The sequence below is a fragment of the Primulina eburnea genome, chromosome 14 (genome assembly GCF_022965805.1).
Source record: "Primulina eburnea isolate SZY01 chromosome 14, ASM2296580v1, whole genome shotgun sequence".
Classification (NCBI taxonomy): domain Eukaryota; kingdom Viridiplantae; phylum Streptophyta; class Magnoliopsida; order Lamiales; family Gesneriaceae; genus Primulina; species Primulina eburnea.
This window is the reverse complement of record NC_133114.1, coordinates 17509878-17522470: the sequence shown is the minus strand read 5'-3', so window position 1 is coordinate 17522470 and position 12593 is coordinate 17509878. Positions and strand designations below refer to the sequence as shown.

Here is a 12593-nt window from a genome sequence, read left to right as displayed (position 1 = left end):
AAAATATTTTCTGACATTTAAGTTTTCTTTACGAAGGATTACTTCGAGTTTCTTCCGCTTGGCTTAAAACCAAACTCGATTTAATTCATCGGTGTTAATATTCTTAGAACACGAGCTATTGAAGCTCATTGAATGTTGTTGTGTACGAGTTGCTTTCGAAGGCGCTAGCACACACGATCCATCATCCCTCAAATTTGTAATTATTTTACATTTAACTTTTTAAAAAATGCCAGATAAATGAAAATCTGAAAATTTTATTTTTTACTTTTCACAAAATTCAAGAGAAAAATACATAATCAGAGTTGGATATAATTATTGTATTTAGAATAATGTATGTATGTGTAACAAAATATAAATTCTAATAATATCAATGCTATAAAAATCAAATCTGGTCGCATGTTAAATCGATAATCTAGTGACCCATATGTCAATCTAGTCTTGGTCTTTCAATTAACCAAATTTTGTAGACCAATGAAAACCTTAAGATTGCATTTGGATCGATAGCTTTAAAGTTGAGGATTTTAAATCAGTAATAATGAATTCATTATTTTGTTTGGGCAAATCCATTTGAAAATATATTTCAAATCCCAAATATTTATTTTTCGAGTCGCTATGATGAATTTCAAATCCACACCAACATGAAGTCATTACAAATCTTATCCAAACTCTCCCATCCAAACATAGCCTAATTAACCTACGAGTTTCAATTGGAACCAATGACTCAATTGCTATAACTCTGCCCGATCATTTTCTATTATTTCGATTGGCTTGAATTTGAAGCCCTTTTCACAAATTTTTTGATTTCATATTAATTTTTTTATTTCACAATTTTTACGTTACAAATTGTTTTTTTACTAAAATTATTAGATTATGAAGAATCTATTTGTCCTCAGGATCAAACACTTATCACTAAGCCAAAAATTATGGTTGTTAATGTGATATATCGTACCAGAATTATATGCTTAAAAGATTTGATAGGTTCTACTTATATCAATAAAATTCATCATTTAAAGAGTTTATAAATTAAAAACTTCAAAGTTAAGTATGTTTGACTTGTATAAATTTTGAGATGAGTGACCCATGTAGAAGTTTCTCAGAGAACGTGTAAGTGATGACATAAGTATATTCGAAAGACATGTGTTGGTAAAGTTGAGGCAATCGTAAAATCAGGACGTTACACAATAGCATCAGAGACGATCACCGGCAAGAACATAGAAAAATAATTGTTATGTGTGGCCAAGTGCTACGTGGCGTGAGAGTCACCTATTGAACATGAGGGAAAAAGTGTCACGTTCACGGGAACCATATACTATAAAAGTTCCCAAAAACATGAAGTACACGGACCCCGTGCCAGGGTCCGCGTATAGGTCCGTGTAGGTGCGCAAATCTGAAATTCGCGAAAAATTAATACACGTATTGCTTAACACTCTAAACTCGATCGTACGGCTATGAACCGACACCCCAAGACCAATCCTAGCATGCCATAACATCAAACCAAATTCTGACAACACCCCAAAGCAATGATGTTCACCCTACGACACATACAATTCAAAAAACACGGTAATTGACACCAACTCATTTCCTACGACTTCTAAGGTACTCGAGTGACTATCGACACTAGACGACATCCCAAATACCAACCCAACATCATACTGATCATACCTAGATACAGCAACGATCACCCGTTGATCCCCCGCGAAGCCTGCAACAATAAAACTTCAAGAGCGCATCAATACATAATTTTCTAAAAATGCAGTTTGAGCAGTCCAACGAAAAACGTCATAACTCACTCAATTTGTATCCAAATATTTCGACTTTACTGTCAAATCGAAGGTATCAAAAAGTTCTACAATTTTCACATTGAGAGCTTTCTCAGAATCACGACCGAAAAATCGCAGTATTTAAAAATACAGTAAAAAACGTAATTTTAGATCTAAAATTATTTCCAAAACTGATCCAAACCATTTTCCGCTCAAACGACGAACGTCACACATGAATTTTTACGAATAAAAAATAACACAAAACATAATATGACGAGATCGATGCAGAAAGAACAGAATATACGTGCTTTTTGATGATAAACTTTACCGACACGGCGATACCGAAGCAGAGAAAGATGCGAGATTGATCCGGGACGATGGTGGCTCGATTATCTTGCAATAAAATCGCCGAAAACTTGCCTGAAAATAAAGGTGGAAGGGGGCGGGTGCTTGTTCTCTCAAGAACCTTAAGTTTTCTTTCTTTAAAAATCTGAAAATGAATGTGTAGATGCGTTGTGTGTTTTAGTGTGTGTAAAAATATGTATGTGTGTGTGAGTGCATAAAACACGTGTGTGTGTGTGTGTGTGTTTTTAATTAGGAGAAATTATAGCTAAATTAACCAATTAAAGTACTAATTAAAGGTTAACACATACTAATTTAATCAAACTCCTCATTTAAAATAATTACACACTAATTTCAAAAGTTATAAACTTTTAAATTCTTAAATACATAAATAAGGCTTTAAAAATGCTAAAAACTAAATAAATTATTTAAAATGCCTCATCCTTAACTTAAAATAAAATACCATCTTTGAAATTGCTAGAAATCGTCACCGGTCTCTTTTCCTCGATCCCGCATCGAGTAATCGTCTGAAACATGGAACTCGAAAAGTATTTTAACTTGCATCACATAAACATGAATAATTTAAAATAATGCATTTAAATAAATCATGCATGGCTAAAAAATCATTTTAGATTTTAAATAAATAATTTAACAATTACATAAATGTATGGGTAAACGTGGACTGAATTTGGGCACTACAGTTCCTCCCCCACTTATAAAAATTTCGTCCTCGAAATTAAATCTTACCAAAAACTCCGGGTAGCGAATCCTCATGTCCGCTTCTGACTCCCAAGTGGCTTCTTCCACGGATTAGTTTAGCCATCGGATTTTGACCAACTTGGTCACTTTGTTCCGAAGTCTACGATCCTGTCTGTCTAGGATTTGGACGGGTATTTCCTCATATGACAGGTCTGGATCTGTAACGACCCGAATATTTGTTTTGAACAAAGTATTAATTAAGACATAATTAATGAGTTGTTAATTAAGTATTATTAAGGAATTGATAATTCGGGATTAAACTGTTGATATTCACCGAATTTTAAATGGATAAACCTGTGGGGACCCGGGCTCTAATTCTTTTCTTTGGGATTAAATGGATCATTAATATAAAAAGTGGGTCAAATTTTCGCTTTTTACATTAAATCAAATGTAACTAAACAAACATAAGTTCTTTATTTAATTTACGATATAAAACATAAAATACATGTCTTGGTCTATATACAACTAGTGTTCACTATCATCTAACTCAAATGATAGTACAAGTCTAACAAAAGAACCACTAGTCCTCTGCTACGCCCGAGATCACCACGCTATCACGATCATCGTTGTCTCGACCCAGATCCTGCCCCACCTGTTGTTATGCACACATACAGACATAACAACAGCCGGAAAACCGGTGAGAACAAATCTCAGTATAAACATGTATACATGCATTAAAACAATCTAAACACATGAAACATGCTAATATGAATATCATTCATATATAATCATACAATGCGAATCTAATCATGTCTAGACTCGACTCGACTAGAAATCTAGGGATCCCGGTGTGATCTATCACCTACCCTCCCAATCGGGGTGACGGTATGTCTTATTCCTAGACTTCGGCCTGATCTGTATCCACATCTACAATAGGGGCGGTGATCTTCCCCTAAGCTGTGATATCGCCGAACGTCTAGAAGTCTGGATGATCTCTCAGACTTTCCTATCTTAATGCATGAATACAAAATCTGTAAACAAGCATGATCATCTTAATGCAATGCAACATGATCTGTAAACAAAGCATAGCAAGATTTACATACAAGTTCTAGAAACAAATCTATAAACAATCATAATCATATCAAGATATAGATAATAAAACAAGTATGTGATTTTGGTTGGGAAACTCAAATGTGATCTATTTTGAGTCGTGATTCCCCAAACAAAACATGTACTATACCTTTCTTTGCACAACTCGGTCGTAGTTGAAGTCTCGAAGACGAATCTTACCGATATCAATCTGAAATGGCAATGTTGATACATATTCTATCAATCTCTAACTCAACCAAGACATTTATACCATCTATATCTAATCTTGATACAAGTTGACGACATAACAACGTGTTCTCGTGATACTAACAATTCGAATCTCAACACATATCAACACATTATCAATCTAAAACTCATCAACTCATAATCATCATCCTAAACATGTCATAGTACTCAAAATCTGCATATTTAGCTCTAAACATGCTATAAAAATCGTAACAATTGCATATGACATCCGATAATCGATCCGATTGCGAATATATGATGCTTATACTCATACAAACATATATCTACAAGCATATCCAAGTTTCCCTAACACCAATATCTCAAATCATGTTGAAAGTGCACAATACTTACATCACCTTGTAGCTTTTGATGAGAGGAGTGCAAATCTAGGTTTAGATTAAAGTTTGGATATGAAAATCTTGCACTAATTAACTTTGAAATGAAAGAACCTTCCTTCTCCCTTGAATCTCTCTCTCTCTCTCGGTTTTGGCTTCTGAGAATGGCAAGGAATAGAGACAACTCATTAATATGTGCATGGCAAGGACACTTGGCTTTTTCTTTGGGTTGCACGTCTCGCGCATATGCGTGGCATTACTCGCGCATGTGCGCGAGACCTACGGTCTCAACAATTCAACACCTCGCGCATATGCGCCATTCTTTTCGCGCATATGCGCCCAAGCTTCTGGACAGACCGCGCATATGCGCGACTAAACTCGCGCATGTGCGCCACAGCTGCTGGAGGTGTCGCGCAGATGCGCCACTTCATTCCGCGCATGTGCGCCAATGTCTCTGGTCATGTCGCGCATGTGCGCCACTTTCTTCGCGCATATGCGCCGATGCTACTGTAATTCTCATGCATATGCGCGCCTTTCTCCGTGCATATGCGCCATAGCTTCGGCCCTTTACATTTATTCTTAACCTTTCACATCTTTTCTCATGTCTTTCCTACTCTCATTTTACTTAGTGTTTCTCATGCAATGTCATGCACTCTCACATCTTCGAATATCGCATCAATGAGGATTATTAATTCTCAGGCCTTACATTTCTCCCCCTCTAAGAAATGATTTCGCCCTCGAAATCTCGGACAATCACTCAAATCATGCATAATAAGTAATATAATCAAGACTGAGAAATTACTTACATTAAGTAAATAACTCGGGATGTTTCTGTCGCATATCTGCCTCTGTCTCCCAAGTCGCTTCTTTTATGCCATGTCGACTCCATTGGACTTTCACTAGAGGAATAATCTTCGTTCTGAACTTCTTTTCTTTCCGATCAAGAATTTGTATCGGTTGTTCGACATAGCTCAAGGTATGATCAAGCTCAGCTTCGTCGGGCTGAATGAAATGAGAAATATCTGGCATATACTTACGCAACATTGACACATGAAAAACATCATGTATCCCGGATAACGAAGGAGGAAGAGCAAGTCGATAGGCTCGGTCGCCAATCTTCTCTAAGATCTCGTAAGGACCGACGTATCTAGGAGACAGCTTTCCACGCTTACCAAATCTGACAATGCCTCTGAATGGGGAAATCTTTAGAAATACTCGGTCTCCTTGCTCGAATACCAACGGTCTACGTCTGACATTGGCGTATTTGGCTTGCCTATCTTGTGCCGTCTTCATTCTCTTCTGAATGACTTTCACCTTCTCAGTCATGTCACGAATCATATCTGGCCCAAGTTCTGGTACTTCTGAGACGTCATCCCAGTACAGCGGAGATCTGCACTTCTTACCATATAAAGCTTCAAACGGTGCCATCTCAATGCTTGTCTGATAGCTATTATTATAAGAGAATTCACAAAGAGGTAGAGAATCTTGCCAACTAGTGCCAAAATCTAGCACTACGGCTCTCAACATATCCTCTAAAGTCTGGATAGTCCGCTCTGACTGTCCGTCTGTCTGAGGATGATAAGCAGTGCTCAGGTGTAATGTCGTACCTAAGGCCTGCTGTAAACTGTGCCAGAAGTGTGAAGTGAATCGTGGATCACGATCTGATACGATAGACTTCGGCACACCATGTAATCTAACTACCTCTCGGACATATATCTCCGCCATCTGATCATGTCGATACGTCATTTTGTACGGAATAAAGCAAGCTGATTTGGTCAATCTGTCAATAATGACCCAAATCGCTTCACAGCCTCTAGATGATCGAGGTAACTTCGTCACGAAATCCATGGAAATGTGATCCCATTTCCATTCTGGAATGGCTAAACTCTGAAGTAAACCTCCGGGCTTCTTCCTCTCGGCCTTCACCTGTTGGAAATTCAAGCACTTAGACACAAATTCTGCAATATCTGACTTCATTTGTTTCCACCAGAATTGTGTCTTCAAATCATTATACATCTTCCTGCCACCAGGATGAATACTGAACCGACTACCATGTGCTTCTGACATAATCTGCTATCTCAACTCTGCAACATCTGGCACAACAAGCCGGTTATTCACGTACAGCACATGATCATGTACTTGATATTCTGACATATGCCCGGATCTGACCATTTGAATCGATCTTTGAACGTTCTGATCTCTTCTCTGTGCTTCTTTGATCCTCATAATCAAATCAGGTTCAACTTGGATCGTAGCAAGTCGGAGTGGCTTACTATCTGTATCAACTTCTAACCAAGACAAGCAGCATTTCTCAACTAAATTATTAATACCTATCGTAGATAAGGACAAGGCACATACCTTTCGACTCAAGGCATCTGCTGCTGCATTTGACTTTCCTGGATAATATTTGATCTCGCAATCAAAGTCCTTTAACAGATCAAGCCATCTACGCTGCCTCATGTTCAACTCCGACTGAAAGAACAAGTACTTTAGGCTTTTATGGTCTGAATAGATTTCGAATTTCTCGCCATAAAGATAATGACGCCAGATCTTCAGTGCAAATACGATAGCCGCCAATTCAAGATCATGAATGGGGTATCGAGTCTCGTGAGTCTTCAACTGTCTTGAGGCATATGCGACCACATGACCTCGCTGCATAAGATTACATCCCAAACCTCTGTGAGAGGCATCACAATATACAACAAAATCACCCGTACCTGAAGGAATCATCAAGACAGGTGCGCTGGTCAGCCTCTTTTTCAATTCCAGAAAACTAGACTCACACTCCTCAGACCATAGGAATGGTGCATTCTTCTGTGTCAATTGTGTAATTGGCTTTGCAATACTGGAGAAATCTTGAATAAATCTTCGGTAGTATCCTGCCAGACCCATGAAACTGCGTATTTCTGGTACCGAAGTCGGTCTTGGCCAATTGATCACAGCTTCCACTTTACTCGGATCAACAGAAATACCATCTCCAGAAATGATATGCCCCAAGAATACAACTCGATTCAGCCAAAACTCACACTTTGACAATTTCGCATACAGTTGCTCATTTCTCAACGTCTGCAAGACAATTCTGAGATGCTCTGCATGCTCATTTTTGTTCTTCGAATACACCAAAATATCATCAATGAAGACAATCACAAATTCATCCAAATATCTCTGAAACATTTGGTTCATCAAGCCCATAAATACTGCAGGAGCATTTGTTAAACCAAAAGGCATGACAATAAATTCGTAATGTCCATACCTGGTTCGAAATGCTGTCTTCGGTATATCTACATCTCGAACTCTGAGCTGATGATACCCAGAACGCAAATCAATCTTAGAATAGACAGAGGATCCCTGCAACTGATCAAATAGATCGTCAATTCTAGGCAAATGATATTTGTTCTTGATCGTTGCCTTATTCAGTTGCCGGTAGTCTATACACAATCGCATCGAACCGTCTTTCTTTCGCACAAACAGCACCGGAGCGCCCCAAGGAGATACACTAGGTCTGATATATCCCTTGGCCAGAAGATCCTCTAACTGTGCTTTCAATTCTTTTAGTTCGATGGGTGCTGTTAGGTGGTGTTTTTACGTGTTTATTGCATTAGTTTTAGTTGTGTTTGCATTGTGCATGCATGCATTTCATCTACATTTTGTTCATTTTAGAGTAATCATTGGCATTTTATCATGTCTCACTCGTGTGTGGTGAATCTGCAGGAAAAATGGTCGGAAAGCGGAGAAAAATGTGGAATCCAAGAAGTTGGACAGAATACTTGGCGCCCGAGCGGTAGAAATTTACCGCCCGGGCGCCACAGAAGACCAGCCGAGGAAACAAGACAGAACGTTGGCGCCCGGGCGGTGATTTTCTACCGCCCGAGCGCGAGAAGGTGTCTTCGGAAGCCATCGTTACAGAAAGTTGGCGCCCGAGCGGTACTTTTATACCGCCCGGGCGCGAAGAAGACAAAGGGCCAAGACAGAGAGTGTGGCGCTCGAGCGGTACTTTTCTACCGCCCGAGCGCCGCCTATTTTTGGAAAATTTTGGACGCGATTTCCTACCTTATTTTGGATGGGGGTTGCTATGGAAAGGGGTTGGTCGACTTTTGAAGATTAAGCAGACAGATTTGGAGAGCAAAAAAAGGATTTTTGGGGAGAGCTTTTGCACTTGGATTGAAGATTCGACGGTTTCCGGGCATCGTTCTTCGCAGATTTCGTCACGCCTAGTATTTCTAGTTTATTTTTCTTTGTTTAAACATTGTTTTGCTTATTTTAATTATGAATTCTAGTAGCTAACTTTCATATTTGTTGGGATTGAAGGGGATCCTACCCCAAACTTTTAGTTGATTAATTTATATTTTGAGTTGTGCGTTGCTCTTGATTGTATTACGATTTTTATTGTGTCGTTTGAGCGTAGCTAACTCTTACGACAATTTTATATCACGAGTGAGTTCGAGAGAATAACTAGTGATAGGATCGAGTAGTATAATCTGCGGATCTACAATTTGCATAGACATATGAAATTGGATACGTGCCGATAGTCATAGTCCTTAGGGTCGAAAACTAGGGGATTTCATCAATCGAAATGCGGTTCATTCTTGATAAATGATTAAAGACATTTAATTACTTCATTGAGTGAATTAGTTTGGCATAGCTCGAGAGAGTGTGTTCAATTGAATAGGAAATCCTGTCGGAAGCGTAGAACACAATCGAACGAATTAATTAATTAATAAGGGGTAGGTGAACCAGAAGTCCCAACAAATTCTTTTATCATTTGAAATTTAATCCATTGGTTTAGCATTCATATTTTATCATTTAATCGCTGAACTTGTTTATTTAATTTTCTTGCATTTTAGTAGTTATAAACAAACAATCAAATTTCGTCGCTAAAGTTTTAATAACTAAAATAATAATTGTTAAATACAGTCTCCAGTGGAACGATACTCGTATTCATATACACTATACTATTACTTGACATCGTGCACTTGCGATTTATTTTGAGCATACAAAATCATATTTTCATTGGGGATTTTACTGTGCAAGTTTTGCTCGATCAAGTTTTTGGCGCCGTTGCCGGGGACTGTTAATCTACAATTATATTTTTAGTTATTTTCTTTAGTGTATTTTATTTTTACCGAACTAACACTCCATATTTTAATTCAGATATCTCTTCCGGTGCATGCCAAAGTCACTTGACTTGGAGCCTGAATGTGACCCTGAAATTGAAATGACTTTCCGCAGGCGAAGACAACAGCAAAGACTTAAGGAACTGATGGAGAGGCACGAGCCAGAGCAGGAGGCGGAGCGCCAAAACGAGAGACGAATTGAGATGCCACGCCGCATACCCATGTTAGAGTATGCCCAGCCTTCTTTGGATGGTGCACGCCCCAGCATTGTGAGGCCGATTGTGCGGGCAAACCAATTCGAAATAAAACCAGCCATTATCCAGATGATTCAGAACACCGTCCAATTTGGAGGAACTGCTGTGGACGATCCAAACACACACATCGCGGATTTTCTTGAGATTTGCGATACTTTTAAATTTAATGGAGTTTCTGATGATGCTGTTAGACTGCGTTTATTTCCTTTCTCTTTGCGTGATAAAGCTAAAGCTTGGTTGAATTGTTTACCTGTAGGTTCGATAGCTACATGGGAGGACATGGCGAAGGCGTTTCTCATCAAATACTTCCCTCCATCGAAGACCATGAAGCTGCGGGCAGACATCACAACATTTGCTCAGTTCGATCAAGAGTCACTATATGAGGCATGGGAGCGTTTCAAAGACCTATTACGAAGATGCCCACATCACGAGTTGCCACTTGGGTTAGTCGTTCAAACCTTCTATTATGGCTTGCTTACTCCTAATCGTACTATGATAGATGCTGCTGCTTGTGGAAATCTATTGAGAAAAACTGCTGAGGAAGGGTATGAGCTACTGGAGGAGATAGCTGCTAGCAGTTATCACCCTCAATCTGACAGGAACAATCAGCGGAGAAGTGCAGGGATTCACCAGGTAACTGATTTATCTGCTATTATTGCACAACTTGATGTGTTAAACAGGAAACTGGATGGCTTGAACATGGGTGGCACGGCTATGCGTTTGCAAGAGGTATTCTGTGAGAAATGTGGGGGTGAGCACTATGTGAAAGACTGTCAAGATGACAATCCATTCTATGTGCCCGAAGGAGCACCGGTACATCAAGTGGGAGTCCAAAACCGCCCAAGGCATGACCCTTATTCGAACACATACAATCCTGGGTGGAGGCAACATCCTAACTTCTCATGGGGCGGTCAAAACAGTCAAACTAGACCGTAAGGAGGACAACAATATGGCAAACAACCAATGTACAGATCCGATCCTCCTAGAGAAGAAAAGTCCAACTTGGAGCAAATGATGTCTAAGTTTATTTCATCCACTGAAACTAGACTTAAAAATCAAGATGCGTCGATTAAGGGGCTCGAAACTCAGATTGGGCAATTGGCCAAGATGATAGCAAATCGAGAGCCGGGCACCTTGCCAAGCAACACCGAAACTAATCCAAAAGAGCAAGTGAAGGCCATTGAGTTGAAGAGTGGAAAGATTTTGGAGCCTAGAGAGAAAGAGAAAAGCCAAGTATCGGATGAGCATGCTGAGGCGTCAAAAGGTAAGTCATCTAACTCTACACCAGCACCCACGGCACATCCTAAGATTGTTATCCCCCCGCCTTTCCCCGCAGCATTGAAAAAGGCAAAACTAGATGCACAATTCGGTAAATTTCTTGAGGTGTTTAAAAAATTGCATATCAATATTCCCTTTGCCGATGCTTTAATGCAAATGCCTAGTTATGCCAAATTCTTAAAGGACATTTTAGCTAACAAGCGAAAATTGGAGGATCACATGACAGTGAACTTGACTGAGAGTTGCTCTGCTTTGGTGCAAAACAAAATCCCACCGAAACTAAAAGACCCAGGGAGTTTTTCTATCCCTTGCATGATTGGTGATGTTGTTTTTCGTAAAGCGTTGTGTGATCTTGGTGCAAGTATTAATCTGATGCCCTTATCTGTTTTCAGGAAACTCGGATTAGGAGAGCCTAAGCCGACGAGGATGTCTTTACAACTGGCTGACAGGTCTGTCAAGTACCCCCGCGGAGTGATTGAGGATGTGCTAGTGAAAGTGGACAAATTCATTTTCCCTGCGGACTTCGTGGTGCTTGATATGGAGGAGGATGCGGAGATGCCTCTGATTTTGGGTAGACCGTTCCTTGCAACTGGCAAGGCACTGATTGATGTGCAAGATGGGAAGTTGAAACTGAGAGTGGGCGAGGATGAGATTACTTTCGATGTTTTTCATGCACTTAAGCACACACTGCATTCTGATAGTTGTTTTAGAATTGATGCTTTGGACTCTCTTGTGTCTCATTATGTGCAGGATACTTTTAGGGACCCGGTGGAGGCCACTATCACCACTGAAATGGGAAAAGAGGAATTGGATGAAGAGAAAGCTGAAATCGTGGCACACTTGAATGCCAACCATCCATGGAGAAAGCCGATGAGGATGCGACTGGAGGATCTAGGAGAACGAAGAGATTTGACCCCTCAAAGGTCAAGCATCGAGGAGCCACCCACACTTGAGCTAAAGCCGTTGCCTCCACACCTCAAGTACGTTTACTTAGGTGAGAATACCACATTACCTGTCATTATTTCTGCCGCTTTGACAGATGTGATGGAAGCCAAACTAGTGGAGGTTCTAAAAGCGCACAAGGGCGCATTTGCATGGAAGGTGGCGGATATCAAAGGGATCAATCCCTCAGTCTGCATGCACAAGATATTGATGGAAGACAAGTACTCACCTCTTGTGCAACCTCAGCGAAGATTGAATCCTAAGATGCAAGAGGTAGTGAAAGCTGAGACGATTAAGCTTCTCGATGCAGGTATTATCTATCCTATATCTGATAGTGCATGGGTAAGTCCTGTTCAATGTGTGCCAAAGAAGGGTGATATTACTGTGATTACAAATGATAAGAATGAACTAATACCCACCAGGATTGTCACGGGATGGCGTGTATGCATTGACTATAGGAAATTGATAGATGCCACCCGAAAAGACCACTTTCCCCTCCCTTTTATTGATCAAATGCTTGAGAGGTTAGCGGGT

At 39.8% G+C, this 12593-nt stretch overlaps 1 non-coding gene across 1 annotated transcript; it reads right to left on the bottom strand.

Annotated features, from left to right (window-relative positions):
* Window positions 1-10167: 10167 nt before the first annotated feature.
* On the bottom strand, window positions 10168-10273 carry LOC140813370 (small nucleolar RNA R71). Its single transcript, XR_012113905.1, has one exon. It is a non-coding gene; the product is annotated as a small nucleolar RNA R71 (small nucleolar RNA).
* Window positions 10274-12593: the final 2320 nt, after the last annotated feature.